Consider the following 9,372-nt stretch of genomic DNA (forward strand, 5'->3'; position numbering starts at 1 on the left):
AATTATGCAACTCCAGCGAGGAGACTGAAATTGTTTCCTCTTATTGCCAGGTACTGTCACTTTATATTTTGTTATTTCAATCTTTTTTTAAGCCAAGAAACTAGAAGGCTACTTTTAGGAAAGGGCTCTGTGCATGAAAATAAAGAGGATCTAAGGACGGGCATAAATGAGATACTCTTCCATGAGAAAGTCTTTAGTGGGCTTTGAGATGGCAGTATTTCCATCTCAACACCCTTGGCAGTTATTTCTGGGTTTGTGGACATGGTCCAAAGATTTGAGATGACCAGAAATACTACCTCTAGACAGGTGGCATTTTATTGTAAAATGTTCTTCCTTCTTTCCTTTTTTATATTTTAAATAAATATGTATTGATCACCTATCATACACTAGTACTATTCTAGGCATTGATATATAATAAACGACCTCATTGATTTTACATCATAACAGGAGAAAATAGCAAAAAAAATAAAAATTTAAAAATTTAAAAAAGTAAAACAGAGAATGTCAGATGGTGAAAAGTATAATGGAGAAATATAAATGAAGGAAGAGGGAGAAGGAGTACTAGAAGTTGCATTTTAAATAGTCAGCAAGGTGTCTTAGTTTGGGCTCCTCTAACAGAATACCACAGACTGAGTGGCTTACACAATAACCATTTACTTCTCACAGTTCTGGAGACTGGAAGTCCAAGATCAGGGTGCCAGCAGATCTGTTGTCTTGTGAGGGCTGCTTCTTGGTTTGCACTTGACCACCTTCTCATTGTATCTTCACATAGCAAAAAGCCAAGCTCACCTCTCTTGTGTTTTTTATTATAAGGGCACTAATTTCGTCATAAAGGTTCCACACTCATAAACGAATTTCCTCCCAAAAGCCCCATCTTCTAATACTATCACATCAGAGATTAGGATTTCAGCATATGAATTTGGGGGACACACAAACATTCAGTCCATAACAGAAGCCCTCACTGAGAAAATGACATTTGAATAAGGACCTGAAGAAGCTAAAAAAGGAATCCAGGCTAATATCTGGAGGAGAAAAAAAAATTTATATATATATATATATGTATGTGTATATATATATATATATGCTTATTTTTGGAATGAGATAAGAAGCTATTAAGGATTTTGAGCCACACACACACACAAGCAAGACCTGACTTACATATTTTTATTTTTTTTTGAGACAGAGTCTCACTCTGTTGCCCAGGCTACAGTGCAGTGGTGTGATCTCGACTCTCTGCAACCTGCACCTCCGGATTCAAGCAGTTCTCCTGCCTCAGCCTCCCTAGAAGCTGGGATTACAAGCATGTGCCACCATACCTGGATTATTTTTGTATTTTTAGTATAGATGGGTTTTCACCATGTTGGTCAGGCTGATCTCGAACTCCTGACCTCAGGGGATCTGGCCGCCTCGGCCTCCCAAAATGCTGGGATTACAAGCGTAAGCCACCCCGCCCGGCCCTGACCTGACTTACATTTTAGTAGGATCACCCTAGCTACTACGTTTCTTAATAGGGTGAGAGATGATACTGGCTTGAACCAGCTTAATTGCAGGGAATGTGGTAAGAAATTTCCTGGGCTTATTTTGGAGGTGAATCCAACAGGATTTTCTAGCGGACTATGTGGACTTTGAGTAAAAGAGAGGAGTCAGTGATATCTTAGTCTGAATTCTCCAGAAAGCAGAGCCCATGTGAGAATTCTTATTGGGGAGTATGATCCCAGGAGCAGAAGGTAGGATGGGGAAGTGAAGCAGGGAGAGAGGGAGAGTTTGCTGCTGCTAGAAACAAATGGTTGCTGAAACCCCTGAGACCACCTGAGAATTCAGATGACTTGCATCTCAGGACCCTTGCTTTAGGAAGGAGGAAAGGTAAAACACCTATCCACCAGTTCTTGGCTCCCATGAGTCAGGGATTTAATTCTACTGACCTTCCAGGTTTCCTGTGCCTGGGTGATGAAAGAATTTCCTGATATTAACAAAAAAGTCCCCGGGTGGGAGATGAGAGGTGTGTGGTACAGGGCTGAGATGCAGTACTGTCGAGTTGTACCTGCCTGAAGCTAGTCAGAGCTCATACAGAACTGGTAGCTGCAGCAGGGCTAGCATAAGAGGCAAGCTGAGAGAATCTAAAATGATGTAAAACAGGTACCCAGGGTTGGTTAGCCTTTGCACAACTCAGACCTGCCCAAGCTTTTCATTATGTCTAGCTCCCATAATAAAATATAGGGCCTCCGATTTTGTAAGAATGAGATGTCCTTACTTTTTTTTTTTTATTCTTACAAGAAAGGGGAATACAAGCCCCATCTTCCACAGATTCCTTCAAGATGCAGTCCTTGCAAAGACATAATGCAAGAGGGTTTGGGAAATAAACTAGTCTGCCCTGCTGCAGCTGATCTTAAGGATGCCATTGATAGTCCTTATCTCTCTTTGTCTCCAATCCTAGATTTGTCTCACCCTTGCCCAGCACTCTGACTGGTTGAGTTGATTGCCTGATGGAAAGACCCAGACTTCAGCTCCAAGGGTTCTGAAAGCTTAGTTGCCTTGTTCTTGTCATACATAGCTGCTGTATTTTCTCCTTCACCATTATCTGTGGGCTCAAAAGAACCAAGAGATGCCCCAGTGAATTCCCTGCATTCTAGACACACTCCTCACTCTTCCTAATGTGTAGCAGCTGCCCTAGCTTCTCATGGTAAAGAGGGCCTAATATTTCTCAATAGGGAAACTCCTTTATTTACCTATTTGTCCTCTAGCATGAGAAGCTCAAATGACCAGGTGGTCATTATAGTATCAACCTCCCTGTATTGGAGGAGGAAGAAGTAATCTTTCTCCTCAGGAACTAGTACCATTAATTGGGCAGGAATACAGACAGGAAGCTCAAAATTTGAATGTTAGGTTACTAGGGTGATGGTGAGATGAGCCAATTCTATCATTGCCCCCGGGTTTTCAGACATGTGTATCCTAGCTACATAGAACACAATAGCATATGTTGGCTATTGATTCAGCTCATATCCTTTCTTAGGTCAGATCCCCAATCCTGCAGGGCTTTGTCCCCAAGATGGCACCTTAGCTGAGTCTTTAATTCATTCCACCATTCTCGTAGGCAGTCTGGTTCTTCATGACAGGGCACATAGTGAGACTAGTGGATATAGTGTTCATATGCCCTTTGTTGCACCTTCTCTGCCATGAAATGCATCCCTTGGTTGAGGCAATGCTGTACACGTTTTCGTACTGGTAGATCAGGTATTTTATAAACCCTTAAATGGTGGTGCCGGTGGAGGCATTGAAGTCAGAGAAGGCCAAATCCAAAGTAATCATGAGGTTTTAAATGAATTACTATTTCTTACAGGGTGGAAATGGTCCAGTATAATCAAACTGCCACCAAATGTCTGGCTGTTCTCTTTAAAGAAATGTGCCTTACCAAGGGTGCAGCAATGGGCTATACTGCTGAAAGGTTGGTCATTTACAGGAGAAGTATCTTGATTAGACTTGATGAAAAGGAGCCCAAGCCATTGGGTCCATGCTTGGCTTCCATTCCTGTCACCATGACCACTTCATTCATGTTCATTTCTCCAAAACTGGATGGCACTTATAAAATGAGTCATCTAGTCTACTTGGGTGTTGAGATCCACCGCAAACCAGAGTAATCAGTGGATACTCTCTGATGAGCATTAACGTGAGACACAAAGGTCCACAGAATTTGTTCCCACTCCCATACATATAGCCATATTTGTTTCCTAGACTTTCTTGTTCTCTGTTTTCCAATAGTATTCTTTCTAGGCCAGTGGTCAACCAGGTAAATTACTTGCTACTTCTTGGTATTCCATGTATACCCTTGCCACGGTTCTTTCTCCCTTCATACAAAAAGAATGATTGCTATAATGCTCACAGATGAACTGATTGTGAAGATTTCCCTTCACCACTATCCTTTAGGGCCACCCTTGAGTGGGGCTGTAATGCAGCAGTAGTTCATTTTTTTTGGCTGGCATTAGCTTGTGCCAATCTGTAAAGCAGACACCAACCTACGAACTCCATCAAGTGGTCATATGGAGCTCTCCATGAAGCCAATTTCAGTGAGAGTGCAGCAGAAATAAGTGAAGTGGGAGTCTAGGCCACCTATTCATGAATTTACCTTCCCTTTCTAGACTTTCTTGATCCAGAATGTAAAATTTCTATCATAAAATCAATTGCTGCTGTGCTCACCTTATTTTATGTAGTAGAACTGGCAATACCCAATTCACAATGGGCAGCTGTAGTCACAGAGTCACTTAGTGTCCCATTGAAGAGACCTCAGTCTCTACTAGGGCAGAATAGCATGTCAGGAATTATTTTCCTCATAAAGGGTATTTCTGTCCTTCAGAAGGCAGATCCTTGCTCCAAAACTTTAAGAGCCTGAGCTTTCATTCTCTTCTTGGGACCTGCTGGCGAGTCCACAGAATATCCTTGTCCAGGATGGATATCTGTAGTGTTGTAAGACCTGCTGGGCTGGGCTGTGTGGCCCACATGGCAGGGAAGCTGGCATTTCAGCCTGAATCTGTTATAGACTCTTGTAGGTCCTACCTGAAACTGGCAGCCTTCTGAGTTATCTGATAAAAGGGAAAATGGGTTACACTGCTGCCAAAAGCCAAGACGCCCAGCAAGTGCTGTACTTCTTTGTAAAAGGTAGAAAGGGCAAGATACAACTATATGTCCTATACCTTAGAAGGGATTTTTTTGTGAGACAGGGTCTCACTCTGTCACCCAGACTGCAGTGCAGCAGTAGTTCATTTTTTGGCTGGCATTAGCTTGGCTTATGGCAACTGCCTCCAAGGCCCAAGCAATTACCCTGCCTCAGCCTCCCAAGTAGCTGGGATTACAGGCACATGCCACTACTGCCCGGCTAATTTTTGTATTTTTAGTAGAGACGGGTGGCCAGGTTGGTCTTGAACTCCTGACCTCAAATGACCCACCCACCTCGGCCTCCCAAAGTGCTGGGATTACAAGCCTGAGCCACCATACCCGGCCAGAAGGGATTTTTTAGAATGCCACAGACTAAGCATGTTGCTAATGGAAGAGGTCCCTGAATCTTTGTGGGATTTATCTGCTGCCCCCAACCTTCAGATTTCTTACTAGACTAGCTAGGCTTCTTTCTACTTTTTGCCCACCAACTCTAATTAGCATATCATCAGGTAGCAGACCAGTATGATGATGTGCGTGATGTCCAGATTATCCGTCCCCACAAACTCTTATGAAATGGAACCCCTTGAGCAAAGCAGTGAATTGGTATTGCTATTGTTCCTAGATAAAGGTTTACTACTTTTGATTCTCTCTATTGATAGGAATCAAGAAGAGAACACATTCACCAGATTGATAATCACATATAAAGTGCTACAGGCTGTGCTGATGTGTTCCAGTGAAGACATATCTGGCACAGCAGCTATGATAGAACCTACCTATTGGTTAAGTTGTTAAAATGCATTGTCATTCACCTTAATCTATTTGTTTGGGGTTTTTGTTGGTTTTGTTTCTTACAGGGGGCAGATAGGTGAATTGAAAGGATATGAAGCGCCACCATTCTGCATCCTTTAAGTCTTTCAAGTTGACACTAATATCTGCAATTTATCCTGGGACATACTCCTATCAGTATAAGCTCAAACCTTGTATCCAATGATCTTCAAGAAGTCTTGGATTTCTGTTTACCAGTTGACAGTTACTTTGGCAATTGGCCACAGGTCCCTTTTAGGAATGATTGGGGGACAGTCACCAATAATACTTGTAGTGGTATACACTTTCCCTACACTTCCCTAGGGGGATCCAGCAACACTTTTAATCAATGAATTCCTGGTTCCTGAGACATTAAAGTTTTAAAATATGTGCCTCTTAAGATGATGAAATATAGTAACTTGATGTGGTTACTATACACAGTACTAGAGGGAAGAATTTTCCATAACACAAATGTTTAGATTTAAATTCATGCCTTGAAGCCAGATAAATGAAGTATAAGCTATAATTACAAAACACCTAGTTCTTCAGTGTTTGGATTTATGAAAATTGCCATGATTGTTATCTATTGTGAGTTATTAATCCAAGTTACTTTTATTACATTTTAACAGTTTTAGCTATAACATAAATTCCATGGGTTTTTGTTTTTGTTTTTTGTACTACCTTAAAAAAACCTATCATTGTTCTGTGGGGTTTTTTTGCTCAGTTATGTGTTTGTATCAGCTTTATGCCCAGACCCATACTGTATGTCTTCACATATAATATCTCAGTGCTCACAGTGGTCTTCCTTGGGAGGTGTTTGACTCTCATTTACATGCAAAACTGAGACCCAGAAATGTCATCTTTTTTGACTCTTATGTCACAGCTGGTAAGTGAAAGAGTCAGAATTCAAATTCATGTCTCCTAACTCTAAACCCAAAGCTCCTTCTACTATTCCATAGCTATCTTCCTAAATCTGGTCTATTTTCTCTCCCTCTCCCTCCCCTCCTCCTCTCTCAGTTGATGTGAAATTCACACAATATAAAATTAACCATTTTCAAGTATAACTACCATTCAGTGGCATTTAGTACATTCACAATAGTGTACAGCCAGCACCTGTATCTAGTTCCAAAATATTTTCATCATCTCAAAGGGGAGCTCGTGCTGATTAAGCAGTCATTCCCCATTCCCCACTCCTCCCAGCCCCTGGAAACCAGGAATCTGCTCTCCGTCCACATGGGTCTACCTATTCTGGATATTTTGGGTAAATGGAATCCTACCATATGTGACCTTTGTATCTGACTTCTTTCACTTAGCATAATGCTTTCAAGTGTCATCTACATTGTAGGGTGACAAAGAGTATGGGCAATCAGACAAGTGACCCAAAGGGAAAACAGATGTAAACAGGCCTGGCTAAAGCTTGCAGCAATTTTTGGACAGGTTCGTTTCTAACACATCAATGTAGATAGCAGCCCCATTCCATGCTGTAATACCTTATACCTTAGATACAAAAATCTGAACATCAAAAAAATCTGCGTACTTGGCCGGGCGCTGTGGCTCACGCCTGTAATCCCAGCACTTTGGGAGGCCGAGGCGGGCGGATCAAGAGGTCAGGAGATCGAGACCATCCTGGCTAACACAGTGAAACCCCGTCTCTACTAAAAATACAAAAAATTAGCCGGGCTAGGTGGCGGGTGCCTATAGTCCCAGCTACTCGGGAGGCTGAGGCAGGAGAATGGCGTGAACCCCGGGGGGCGGAGCCTGCAGTGAGCCGAGATCGCGCCACTGCACTCCCGCCCGGGCGACAGCGAGACTCCGTCTCAAAAAACACATCTGTGTACTTATTCTCAGAGGCTTAGAGCTACCAAACATACTTTCCCGTGTCGAAAGGTTTTAAGAGTTCCCATCTTGGGAAGGAGGCTGTTTCTAGCCAGTTGGCAGAGGAACACTATGCATTTATCCCTTCTGGATCTCATGGCAATCTTAGGCAACATTTCTAGAAAGCGGCGACTTAATAGCAATGCATGAAGCCATTATTCATAACTCTTTTATAAGTCAATATTCATGCAAAGGGCTTTTCTCTGTTATAAGGAAGCTGAAGAACAATTCTAACAATATCCTATTTCTATCGATGTTTCTTATAATAATATTGGCTTCTATACCTTTTTTTTAAATCTCCATTAACAAATATAACCAATGTGCCAAGGAAGAAAATTTGCTGTGAATTGGAAAATGTTTAAATGAGAGACATAAATTATTCTTCACCTTATGTTTACCAGAGCTTACTTCTCGGTTATTTTTCCCCAACCTGCTTTAGATGTGGAGGCAGAAGAGGTGTGGTATAATTCTTATCTCCCACCATCGCCCTGGGTGGGAGATTCTATTTACTCAATTCACAGGGTGAACAAACTAGTAAGATCTGTAAAATCTGCTCTCCCCACAATGAGTGATTATACGGAGCTCATGAGCTAATGCTGGTAGCATGATGTAACAGAATACGCCTTGATCACAGGTTAGCTATTACTAATGCGGTGGTAGGTCTGAGAGCCTGTCAGATGTGGCCTGGTTTAACCCTCGGTGTGAGCATTATATCAATTTATGGAGGGCAAGCTTCCATGCAGGGACCATCCAGCAGCTGTTTGGCATCAGGGTTGCACAGCTTTATTAGGAAGAGCAACACTTGTCTACTTTTCAAAGGGGACATTTTAAAGACTTCCAAGAGTTCTTATCTTCTTCCAGATATATTCATTCCCAGTAGGGTAAAGGGACTGAAATTCTAACTAGGGGGTCTCTGTGCCAATAGAGCACATAAATCTGTAAGAAGGATTTATCTGTTCTATGTCAGAGTTTGGCTGAAAATCCTGTTAGTACTGCCAAACCCTCCAGATGCCCATATTTAATGCTTGGTTGGCCTTATGTAGCATAACCAAATTGCCATTTCACAACCACCCTCAATCCCTGGAATCTGAAACAACAAAGCCAGAAGCTCTGAAATGTGCTTTACGAAGCATGAAAGAATCTTTTAAGGCTCTGTCTGATTCAGTTCTGTGTGATGATAGAAGGTCTAATGTACTTGTGAAGGATTCCTTTTACTCATAAGAAACTTGGCACTTTACAGAAAGTATGTATTTCATGACCAAAAAAATAGGGTGGCTTGGAGGGATTGTGCTTTCTTTTTGTATTGTATCCAATATGTTCAGTATCAACAGCAGCAAAATAGAGAGGAAAAATATCTGGTACAAAGCTATGTCAGCTAAAAGTCATGGTGACGAGCAGAGGACAGTTTTCCACTGAATTCAGGGAAATTATTGCGTGACTATGTGAAAGGACTACTTACACAGTAAGAGTGGTAAGTAGAAATGGACAGTGGAAGTCAGGAGACCTTCCATAAGTCCTAAGAATCTTAGCAAGGCACTTAATCATTCTGTGTCTTACCTTTTGTATCTATTAAAGGAAAACCATAAGATGGTCATGTCCTATTTCAGAGAACTGTTAGGAAGACCAAGGACATCATTGTTCAAATGTTCATGGAGCTCTTCCTATTCGGGGACAATCTTCCCCATTCAGCAGAGTAAGACTATGGCAGGTTATTGTTTGTCACATATTTTGAAGAACACAAATGTATTATACAGGGATTCTGAAGGAACTTGACTATTAAAACAAAGCAACACAAATGAAGTATTTCATTTGAAAGAATCTACACCCATCCTTTTCTTCTCCACTTTTGTAGCAATACAAAATGAGTCCCTCCACCTACATCCATGTTCTTTTGGTTTCCTCACCCTATTTTGACTTTTTCCTCCCTCTCCTACTCTCTCAGATGCTTTTCACAGCCATCTAAACACACTCAAGTATCTTTCCTCTAAAAAAATTTCACTCCATAGTTCTCACATTTGCGTCCACCTACCACTCCTTCCCTGCCTC

General features: G+C 41.7%; 1 protein-coding gene across 4 annotated transcripts in view; it reads left to right on the forward strand.

Annotated features, from left to right (window-relative positions):
• Positions 1-9,372, forward strand: part of TSHR (thyroid stimulating hormone receptor) — a 189,741-nt gene that overhangs the window by 11,098 nt on the left and 169,271 nt on the right. The gene's annotated exons all lie outside the window — the stretch shown is intronic.

The sequence above is a fragment of the Pan troglodytes genome, chromosome 15 (assembly GCF_028858775.2).
Source record: "Pan troglodytes isolate AG18354 chromosome 15, NHGRI_mPanTro3-v2.0_pri, whole genome shotgun sequence".
NCBI lineage: Eukaryota > Metazoa > Chordata > Mammalia > Primates > Hominidae > Pan > Pan troglodytes.